The following is an 11145-nucleotide window of genomic DNA, read 5'->3' as shown; positions in this document are numbered from 1 at the left end:
ACATTCGTAAAACCACGATAACTTCCAGTAAATCAAAGGAAATTGCCAATAAACCATGAAAATACCCTTGCAAAACTCGTCACCTCACTAATCATAATTTCAATCACTAAAGTCACGAAAACATCCTTGGAAAACCAAATAACTTTAGCTCGGGTTTGGTAAAAGTAGTGGAGGTATTTTCTTTTCTTCCCTTTTGTTGCCTCAGCCCGGTGTCCCTCTGATATGAAAAAACAAAAAAAACAAGACATTGAAGCGTTCGAGATAGCGAGAAAGTTACGAAGCTTCAGCAGACGTGAACTAACGCCTGGCTCTAGCCGCGTCGCTCTCTCTACCTCCGTCCGCCGCCCAGGTAAGGTCAGTGTTGTTTTGTGATTATTCTGTTTGCTAGTGGATGATGGTGATGGTGGTTGTGTTGTGTTGTGTTGCGGTGGGCTTGATGTATCTGCAAGAGCTGGGTGAGGGCGAGGAAAGGTGAAAATGAAAGTATAATGAATCCAGCTTTATTGGTGCTCCGTGTTTGTTGTTCCTGTCCCTCATTTGTCGCGTTGACAGTCGACAGGTGCGTGACAATCTCCTAGCGTCATACTGTAACGCTCTGCTGATTCAGGACATGTCAGGTCTCTCCGGGGTTGAAGTGGCAGCAGCAGGAACATGAACACCCAACACTGAGTACAAAGTTATCCTGTGTTCAGTGTAATTACCTTCAGATCATTCACTTTCCCTCGCCCTCCTTGCCCTGCTCTTCAGTGACATGACACTCCCACGACACACGGAGCCACTACCAGGTGACCTGTAATCTTTTAACGAGGTGTAATATTTTACTGGTGTAATCTTTTAACTTGTAACGGCTCGTTTATTGTAATGAGCATTTGGAGTTATAGAAAGCTCAATATTGAGGTGTTTGTATTGGTCCTTATGTAACTGATTGGTATTCAGGCGTCTTGCATTTTCGTCATTTTGGATTTAGGTTAGCGTAAATATTTTTGTACAAATGTGTCGAGTGACGACCTAGTTTGTTTGCGTCGCTTAATTGAAGTCTTTACTGTCTGTACTCATTGATTTATTTACTAATTGATTGTGCTAAGTGTATTTACTGTTAGGTCATCCCAGCCACGTGCCGCCGCCTCGCTCCGCTGCTTCACAAGGCGCTCCACGCGTGCCACAGCCAGCCGGCGCTCCCTATTGGCGGCCTGAAGACCCACGCACCCCAGCAACAAGGTGAAGGCTGTGCTCTGGCAGGTCGCTCTAGCTTGCCATCATAGGTGCTAGCCTGCCCTGAGCGCCCTCCTCTCTGCCTGTGACGCGCCGGGGGTGTCTGGCTGGGTGAGTGGCTCAATTCAAATATTGTTTCAATTGAACGTTGTTCTCGGTTGAGAACTTTTTTAAATCGTTTAATTCTGATGTTTGGTTATCAAATAGTAAAAATCCGTCTTTTTAAATTCGTTTGTTTCCAGTTCAAATCCACCTCGTCTGTCCTGCACAGATGAGTGGTGACGCTGCAGACTGGCGGCGGCACTCCCCTGCATTGCTGTAACAAAGCAGCCGTGTGAGCGACTCGTGGGCTGGCGCGCCGCCGGTTAATGATGTACGAGAGGCTCCCAAATATATATTATTTTTAGTTAGTTAATTTTTTTTAAATAAAAAAAATAGTTTTTAATAAAAAATATATGTATAGTTTTTAATAAAAAAAAACTAAGTTTGCTCATATCTGAAAATGGTCGTGGTGTTTCTCCGGAGAGTCTTCGAGGTATTTTGTAAGCGAAACGAGTAACTGCACGTTTTGAGTAAAAGTGGTTTTGTTGAAAAGTTTAAGCTTCCACACTCTGGCACTCGCCAACCTCTCTATCCACTTCCCACAGCTGGCATCGTATTCACATCCAGGAAAGGGAAACGAACACTATTGTATTTTGTATATATGCATAACGAACATTATTGCATTTTATATATATGCATAAAGATAATTATTGCATAATATATCTATAATTTCACACAATTATAGCCTCCTATCTACATAATGTACAGGCCCCCTATGCAGGGTGAGAGGAACTAAGGGGGGCGGGGATGGACGCGAAAACCAAGATGCCTTGATGTTGATGGGTTTATCGCAGGCGATGAGGTGAAGCAGAGGCAGCAGCAGGGCGGAGGCGAGGCCAGCTCCGGCAACACCGCCCTTGAGATCCCACGGGGTGTTGGCCGTTGGCCGCAAAAGAAAAAACCTGATAAGAAACCTCTGCAAAGGGATTGGGGATGCAAAGGGATTGGGGATATGTTCTGCAAAGGAACATTTGAGATGCCTAAAGGAAACCTCTGCAAAGGGATTGGGGATATGTTCTGCAAAAGAACATTTGAGATACCAAAAGGAAACCTCTGCAAAGGGATTGGGGATGTGCTCTGCAAAGGAACATTTGAGATGCCTAAAGGAAACAAACGCTGAGCAAACAGCCTAAACCTCTGAACTAAATACCCAAACACCACCCATATCCCCTGCCACCACCCTCCTACTTTCCCTCCCTTTCATTTTCTTTTTCCTTTTTCTCCTTCCCTTCCATTTTCTTGCCCTTCCTCCCCCCAACTGCCATACTCACCTCCCCTCCCCTCCCCTTTCCAGTGCTCCCATCTACCCTTACACCTTGTACTCTCCTCTCCCTTCCCATCCCCAAGACTCGCTCTTATACTCCTCCAGCAGTGTCTCCTCCTCCAGGCTCCAGATTGCGGCCAGCCAGCACGCGGGATAAGTCCAGCTCAAGACGACCTGCGCTGGGGCCTGCGTCAGGAGAGGAGAAGGGTGAGGGGAAGGCGTGTGTGAGGGTGTATGGGAGGGGAAGGTGTGTGTGAGGGGGTATGGGAGGAAGGAAAATGAGTAAACTAAATGAAAGGAAACTTTATTAGTGTGATGCAATTATGAAGTAAAAGGAGGAGAGAAGTTGATGAGATGATGAGAGGAAGAGATGGAATGAGGGGAGACTGAGAATAGCGACACAAATGAGGACTCAGCGTGACCGATGAGATGAAACAAGGAGAGGGACAAAAGAGGAAGAAAGACTTAAATATGACTGATAAGGAGAGGTATGAAAGAGAGAAAAAAAATAGACGAAAGGAGGTGATTGGATGAGAAATGAGAGAAAGGAAACGATAGACGAAGGGAGATAGAAATGAGAAACATGAAAAAGGAAAAGAAAAAAATAGGCTAAAAGGCTGAAATGAGAAACAAATGAACGAGGGAAAAGTAAAATATAAAAGAATGAATTATCGGAATATATAAAAAAAAGGAATATTGAAAAGATAATCAAAGAAAACTGACCAATAAACGAACTGAAGGACTGACTAAAGAAAACAAAAATCTCTTATTCCCTCCCTCCACTACCCCACCCACTCACTCACTCACCCATGAAGTGCACCACGAAGGTCACGCACTGCTGGTCACTGGACAAGGTCACCGTCTGGAGATCAGCTGCTAGGAACCACTTGGACGCCCCTAACACCTCGCGCATGTCCATCATGAAGGTAGGCCTGGAGGAGGAGGAGGAGGAAAAGGTAAATGAAAGGGAATAAGGTGGAAGAGGAAGAAGGTGAAGAAAGGAGGGAGAAAAATATGGGAGATGAGAAAAGGTGACATTTTTTATCTATCTATCCATCTATTTATCTATACATCTATCTATCTATCTGTGTCTCCCACCTTATCTAGCTTATCTATCTATACATCTATCTATCTATCTATCTGTCTACCACCTTACCTAGCTAACATCAGTATTGCTGTAACTCTCTCTCTCTCTCTCTCTCTCTCTCTCTCTCTCTCTCTCTCTCTCTCTCTCTCTCTCTAATCCTTCTTTCTCTCTTTTCCTTTCACTCTTTTCCTCATTTCCTTCCTTCTCTCTATGAAGTATGGATTCCACGTGTAACCCGCCGTACACACCTGGACTGGAAGAATTTCACATCTGCGTCCACACCTACAGGGTTTACGTACACGGACCAATTGTGCTGCCGCGTCTGGACACGTGCAAAGACTCAATGCGTACATGATTGTTTCGTCAAAACCGCTGGGTAGAGAAGGTCGAACGTTGCATTCAACTTATTTTACTAAGTCGATCCAACCTGAGAACAATTAACTAACTAACACAACATCACAGAGCATAACACCACAAATTCAAAGTATCCAAACTCATACAATGCTAAATGTTCAGCCATCAAACTAGAAAGTTCACAAAAATTATCTAACCTAAACAAATATTCACTTACAATATTGACCAAGCTGCGGTAAATAGCCCACAGTCCTGGGCACATCACACAGGCATGGTACACAGCTTCCCCGCAAGCTCAGCGCCTGGCACAACGTGTTAACACACACACACACACACACACACACACACACACACACGCAGCAGACCACCCACAGCTGCGAACAACAATCAAACAAATTTTCACGGAACGGCTGGAGCAGTACCAAACACGTATCCGCATCTGCCGTATGGAACAAAACAATACAACCTGCAAATCACGTGTCTGTATTGCACCTGTACACAAAGCTCCACTTTACATGACATACCAAGGAACAGCAGGGAACCAGCATGGGCCATGTCACACGGCCGCCACACCACACACCCTGGCGGAAGCAGCCACTACAGACAACTGACCTGCGTGGCGGCTGCTGGGTGCTGGCTGCTGGCGCCGGGGTGAAGTAAGAAACAAACAAAACGCGACATGCGCACTGCAAACAGTAATATCAACAAAAAGTAATCAAAAGTAAGTAACAATAATACACAAACTAAATTTCGTGATATTTTTACGAAACAGTGATCAAACACGTACACGCACATACGTACACATAAACGTACGTATTTTGTTTCATTGAATAAGAAAATAAAATAAATAGCTGGATAAATGGATAATATGAAGGATAACAAACACTGAATGAAAGTACAAGGAAATAAGAAAAAAAAAATGCGAGGATAAGAAAGTGGAAACATGAACGTAAATTTGAGGTGATAGAGAGGGAAGTGAATTGTGAAAGGCGACATGAATAAGGTGACGAAGTTCAATAAAGGAGGTAACAAGAGAGGTAACAGAAAATTAAAGAAAAGATAAATAACAAAAAAAGAAGAGAAAAAAATGGTTAAAATAGAAACAAAACATAACAAAAATATAATCGAAAAATAACAAAGACATCCCCCTTAGTAAAAGAAAGAAAGAAAGAGTAAAAAAAAGTTATCAAAGCACAGAAAAAAAAAGAAAAAAAAAAAGAAAAACTCGTGAAAACAAGCAAGGCGTTCCACTCACCACTTTTCTGTTGTTCCTGCCGGGGTGTTTCAAGTTCACCTCCATGAAAGTCTCCCCAACTGACGCTGTGTGTGTGTGTGTGTGTGTGTGTGTGTGTGTGTGTGTGTGTGTGGAAGGTGAAGGGATGCGTTGTTATTATTGCTATTGTTCTTTATATCGTTGTTGCTGTTGTTGCTTCTTCTGCTGCTGCTACTAATACAATAATAATAATAATAATAATAATAATAATAATAATAATAATAATAATTCTCTCTCTCTCTCTCTCTCTCTCTCTCTCTCTCTCTCTCTCTCTCTCTCTCTCTCTCGTTTTATCTCCTCTTTTCGTCTTCCTTCTTCTCTTTCTACTACTAGCACTACTACTACTACTACTACTACTACTACTACTACCACCACCACTACACAAATACAATTGTAAGTATTGCTTAATACCACCACTATCACCACCACTACTACCACTACTAATACTGCTGCTGCTGCTGCTGCTGCTGCTGCTGCTGGCACCTCTCTGCTAATAGTGCTAATACCACAACCACTTCCCCTCTCTCCTATTGCCACAGATTTCAGAGCGCTAGGCAGGCATTCCGACTCTCTCTCTCTCTCTCTCTCTCTCTCTCTCTCTCTCTCTCTCTCTCTCTCTGTGTGTATTTAGTATTCGCATTTTCTTCTATATTGTTTTAAGTCTTCCTTCTTGTTATTCTTATTCTCCTCCTCCTTTTCCTTCTCTTATTTGATTACACACTTTTCTATTTCTTTCGTAATTTTCCTTCTCCTCCTCCTCCTTCTCTTCCCCATTCCCTTCCTCTTCCTGTTCCTCCTCTTCTTCTTCCCTTCTCTTGTTCCATCTCTTCTCCCTTTCCTCCATAGTTAATTCTTTTCGATGCTTTTTTCTTATCTTTCTTCCTTCCCTCCTTCCTTATTTCCTTCCTTCCTTCCTTCCTTCTTTTATTACTTCCTTTCTTTCTTTCTTTCTTTCTTTCTTCCTTTCTCTCCGGCGAAATTTAACCTCATTGTTGCAGCGCTAAAGTCAGTACTCTCTCTCTCTCTCTCTCTCTCTCTCTCTCTCTCTCTCTCTCTCTCTCTGTGCTTCATCTCCATAGAAATCACCGTTAAGTGCGAACATAAAGATTTGGGGAATTAAAACACAATTAAGTAAGGCTCGGGAATCTTCTTATCTTAACTTTTCACTTAATCCCCAAATGAGAGAGAGAGAGAGAGAGAGAAAGAGAGAGAGAGAGAGAGAGAGAGAGAGAGAGAGAGAGAGAGAGAGAGAGAGAGAGAGAGAGAGGGAGATTAGATAGATTAGCAAACGAATTAACTTATATACAAACAGACAGACAGACAGACAGACAGGCAGACAAACAGAAAGACAAAGGACAGGTGATGAACAGGAAGGAAACAAAAATAGAAAGGAAGAAACAATTAAGAGAACAAGAAGAGAAGACAGATAAAAAAACAAAAAAAAACAGACAAGCAAAGGAAAAACCTGAGAGACATGTACACACCGAATGACAGACAGACAGACAGACACACAGACAGACAGACAGATTAAGACTTGCAGCATAAATGAATAACGCACGTCAAAATAAAGCAAATAAAGAAGGTAAACTATCTCACTTCAGGATGGAAATTAAAGAAAAACTCTCTCTCTCTCTCTCTCTCTCTCTCTCTCTCTCTCTCTCTCTCTCTCTCTCTCTCTCTCTCTCTCTCTCTCTCTTTTTGTACACCAATCAATACATAGTTAAAGAGAATGTTACAAAATATTTTTACATATAATGTATCACTTTACAAGCTAAAGGGAACATTTTTAGTGTTTCCTATCTAAAAGCCTAACTCTAAATGTTACTAACAATTGTTACTCTGGTGCTTATGGCAACCTGACGTTCACACATTCCTTGAATTGCTGCAGATTCATTTTACTGAAGTCTATCTGTGCAGCAATTAAGGTGTTCCATAGTTTACCATAATGATGGACGTACTGGCGTTGATGGTGCCAAGTACGGCATCAACACTGAAATAATTCAGCAGGCATTAAAGTGACAGCCCGGGTGGTCACTTGTGCCCGCCGCAGGGGCTGGCGGAGAGCTTGGAGATGCGGGATTCGCTGTTGTTGTATTTTGTACATCACAGCGAGGCCCGCTACGTCCCTGCGATGTTGAAGGGAGTGGAGCTTTGGCTTATTTCTGCCTCCACTGTCCTTTATGAACCTCACTGCCCGAGCCTGTACCCTGTCCAGGAGGGAAAGATGCCTGCTCGCCGCTCCTCCCCAAGCAAGGCACGAGTACTCCAGGGAGGAACGAACTTGAGCCTTGTACAAGATCTCCAGGCCTTTGTCGTCAAGGAGCCACGACATCCTCCTGAGTGACGCCAGCTAACCCGAGGCCTCCCTGGCTAGACGCTCTATGTGGTGCCTGAAGGTCAGCGCGGAGTCATATGTGACCCCCAGTACATCCATCTCGTCTTGCCGCCGTATAGCTTGCCCCTCAAGGCTGAGTTGGAGGGGCGTCCTCGACCTTGAGATGATTGACATTTGTGTTTTGTTTGGGACAAATTTTACTTGCCACTTGCTGCCCCACGACACAATGCGGTTCAGGGTGACGTTCATGTGGTCGGCCGTGTCAGTCTCCTCCCCTGGGCTGTAGCTCTGAGCCAGCGTGAGGTCATCAGCATAATCTCGTACACTGGGGATTAAGTGCAGGAGGTCGTTTATGCAGATGTTCCAGAGCAGGGAGCCGAGACAGCTTCCCTGAGGAACACCTGATCTTACTGCATGCTGTTCAGACTCCTGGCCATCAATGACCACTTTGAGATTCTTCTCTCTCAAGTAATCACCAAACAGCAACAAGAGGGGCCCATCCACACCTGCTGCACGGAGCTTTGCAAGGAGACCTGCATGCCACACCTTGTCAAAGGCCCCTTCAATGTCAAGGGCAACAACTGCAGTGGCCTTCCCTGCATCCAGAGCAGCACTCCACTCCGAGGTGAGCAGCAGGTGCAGGTCAGCGGCCGATCTGCCCGGCCTGAACCCAAACTGCCGGCCACACAGTAGGTGGTGCTTCTCAAGGTGCTCTGTGACTCTTGAGGCCACTATGGACTCGAGCACCTTGCTGAGCACAGGCAGCAGGAACACCGGACGATAGTTTTTAGCCACTGTTTTTTTTCATTTTTCTTGTGTACTGGCACAACACTAGCCACTTTCCAGATACTTGGCCACCTGCTGGTCCGTAAGCACTGGTTGAATATCGTAGAGAGTGGGCGAGCCAGCTCATCAGCACACTGGCGAAGAAAGTGTGGGCTAACGTTATCAGAACCCACTGCTTTTGTCACGTCAAGTTTTGAAAGCACTGCCTTCACTTCCACTTCACTCGTTGTGGCAAATGATAATTTTTCTTTCACTATGTTTGGTAGTGAGGGTGGAGGTCTTTTAGGGTCGGAGACGCACATCTTATCAGTGAAGTGCTTGGCCAGGAGGTTTGCTATATCTCGGGCAGACTGCGCTATTGTACCGTCATCCCGGTGGAGGGGAGGAATGGTGTTCCCCCTAGACACACCTTGTTGCTCCTTAACAAGACTCCACCAGCGTTTGGACCCCACCTGGCCTCCCCGCAGCTTCCTCTTGAGATCTGTCACCCATTGGTTAGAAGCCCAGCCTTGAGTAGCCCTCATGTGGTTGGTTGCCTCCCTGTGTCGCTGTCTGTTCCAGGCTGTGGGATGCCTCTTAAAGGCGAGCCAGGCATGGTACTTTGCGTCGGAGGCAGCTCGACATTCTGGCCCAAACCAGGGTTGGTCTGATCCCTTGGCTTGGTGTGTGGAGTGGGGCACCCAGCGGTCCTGCAGGGTGTGAAGCAGCTCGGTGAACTGCCCTACCTGCTGGTCAGTGTCTCCACATAACACATCATCTCAGTCAGTAGTTTTGAGGGAGGCTCGCATAGCCTGCCAATTTGCCTTCTCCCACCTCCACAGAGTTCGAGTGTAGCACTCCTCACGCGGCCTCTTGAAACTAATCCTTGTGAGGACTGCCACATGGTCCGAAGTGCCTACAAAGTCTAGGGAAGAACACTGTATGGTATCGGAGGGAAGGTCGGTCACGACTGGATCGAGGGATGATCCAGAGCGGTGGGTGGGAAAGGTGACATGGTTGTGCAAGTCGTGCACAACCATGAATGTGTTAAATGCTTCGCGCACTGTGTTTTGGTGTAAATCACCAATAATTATCTCATTTTCACACTTATTTGGTACCATCATTGCGTCTATATTCACTGTCAGGTAGTCAATGAGTAAAGTGCCCTGTGACGGGGGGCGATAACACCCAACACACAATAAACCTTTCCCGTTTGTCTGTCTGTGACTTTTAACACTAGTAATTCAAGCTCCTCGGGCACAGGATTGGCCGGTTCAATGACCTTAACATTGAGCGTTTTCTTTGTAACAGAAGGCCACACCTCCATCTTAGGTCGATCGGTCCTTTCTTTGCCAGGCTCTCTCTCTCTCTCTCTCTCTCTCTCTCTCTCTCTCTCTCTCTCTCTCTCTCTCTCTCTCTCTCTCATCATTCCTTCTTTCTCCTCCTTTCTGTTTTCATCTCGAGACTTTCCTTCTATTTATTCATTCATTGTTTGCTCGTCTTAGTTCCTTCCTTATTTCCATCACATCACTCCTTTCTCTTCCTCTCTATCTCGCTCCCTTTCATCCTACGTTTTTCTCCTCCTATTTTTTCTCCCTCTCCTTCCATTTCATCTCTTTCTCTCGTCCCTTGTTTTGTCATTTCTCCATCTTCTGTTATCAAGCTCTCCCTTCTTTCCTCTCTCTCTCTCTTTCTCTTCCTCTCTTAATCTTTTGCCTCATTCTTCGTCTCTCTCTCTCTCTCTCTCTCTCTCTCTCTCTCTCTCTCTCTCTCTCTCTCTCTCTCTCTTCTCTGCCTTTCTTTCCTTATTTGCTTATCTTTCTTCCATTTTTCCTTACCTTTCCATTTCTTTCTTGCCTTCATTTATCACTTTCTTTTCTCTATTCTTCTCTCTTCTATCCCTCATTTACTCCGTCTTTCCTTCCTTCTATTCCTCCCTCAATCCTTCTCCTTCTCTTCCTTCTTTTATTCTTCTCTCTTCCATCGCTTCTCTGCTTCCTACTTCTTTGATTCCCTTTGTCCTTTCTACCCTTCCTTTCTTTATTGTTCCCTTCTTTATCCCTCCCCATTCCTTCCTTTTCCTTCTCTACCTCTCCTCCCCCTCAATCGTTTCCTATTTCATACCTCCCTCTCTCCACCTTCCCTTCTCTCCATTCCCCTCATCCCTTACCAAGCTATACTCCCTCTCTCACTCTCTCTCCATTTCCCCATTTCCCTCCCTCTTCCCCCTTCTCCCATTCCTTATACACTTACACCATCCCTCCCTCCTCCCTCCCCTCCATCCTTTGCCAATCCGCGTATACATTCCCTCCCTCCCTCCTTCCTTCCTTCCCGCCTTCCATCCCTCCCCATCCCCCCTCCCCCCTCTCCCAGGACATTAAACCTTCCCCTTCTTAATTAGATTCGGAATGCCAGTTCGAAGCTTCATTTAAAAATTTTCATAACGAAGCAGCTGGTCGAGGCTTCAAACCCAGGAAAGACCTCTCTCTCTCTCTCTCTCTCTCTCTTAACCCCAATAATACTTATGGTACAAGTCCTCATCATAACAACAATGACTGCGTATATCAATAACAATAGTAGTAGTAGTAGTAGTAGTAGTAAGAGAGAAGCACCCTGCCAACATGTATATCCTAAGAGAATAAATAAAAAAAAAAAGCAATTTATCTTTATACCTTGAGATGAAGTTGCCAGCAGGAGGAAGAGCAGCAGAGACGAACTCATCATAGGCGGGTGTTGGCGCCGGGAGGAGGAGG

General features: G+C 45.1%; 2 long non-coding RNA genes across 5 annotated transcripts; one reads left to right on the top strand and one right to left on the bottom strand.

The window, feature by feature from the left end:
- The first annotated feature begins 202 nt into the window (after positions 1-202).
- On the top strand, positions 203-1618 carry LOC135098179 (uncharacterized). 4 transcript variants are annotated; one of them, XR_010266645.1, is made up of 4 exons: positions 335-349; positions 553-785; positions 1101-1323; positions 1484-1618. It is a non-coding gene; the product is annotated as an uncharacterized LOC135098179 (long non-coding RNA). The 4 variants fall into 4 exon arrangements; XR_010266643.1 differs by lacking the exon at positions 553-785 and having other exon boundaries at positions 203-354; XR_010266646.1 differs by lacking the exon at positions 553-785 and having other exon boundaries at positions 306-349.
- Positions 1619-1898: 280 nt separating this feature from the next.
- Positions 1899-5297, bottom strand: LOC135098180 (uncharacterized). The gene is made up of 3 exons (XR_010266647.1): positions 4544-5297; positions 3386-3510; positions 1899-2764 (listed from the first exon to the last, which is right to left on the bottom strand). It is a non-coding gene; the product is annotated as an uncharacterized LOC135098180 (long non-coding RNA).
- Between the last annotated feature and the right edge of the window lie 5848 nt (positions 5298-11145).

Source organism: Scylla paramamosain, unplaced genomic scaffold (genome assembly GCF_035594125.1).
Source record: "Scylla paramamosain isolate STU-SP2022 unplaced genomic scaffold, ASM3559412v1 Contig49, whole genome shotgun sequence".
Lineage (NCBI taxonomy): Eukaryota > Metazoa > Arthropoda > Malacostraca > Decapoda > Portunidae > Scylla > Scylla paramamosain.
Note: the sequence above shows the minus strand (reverse complement) of the source record. Positions and strands in the feature narration are given on the sequence as shown.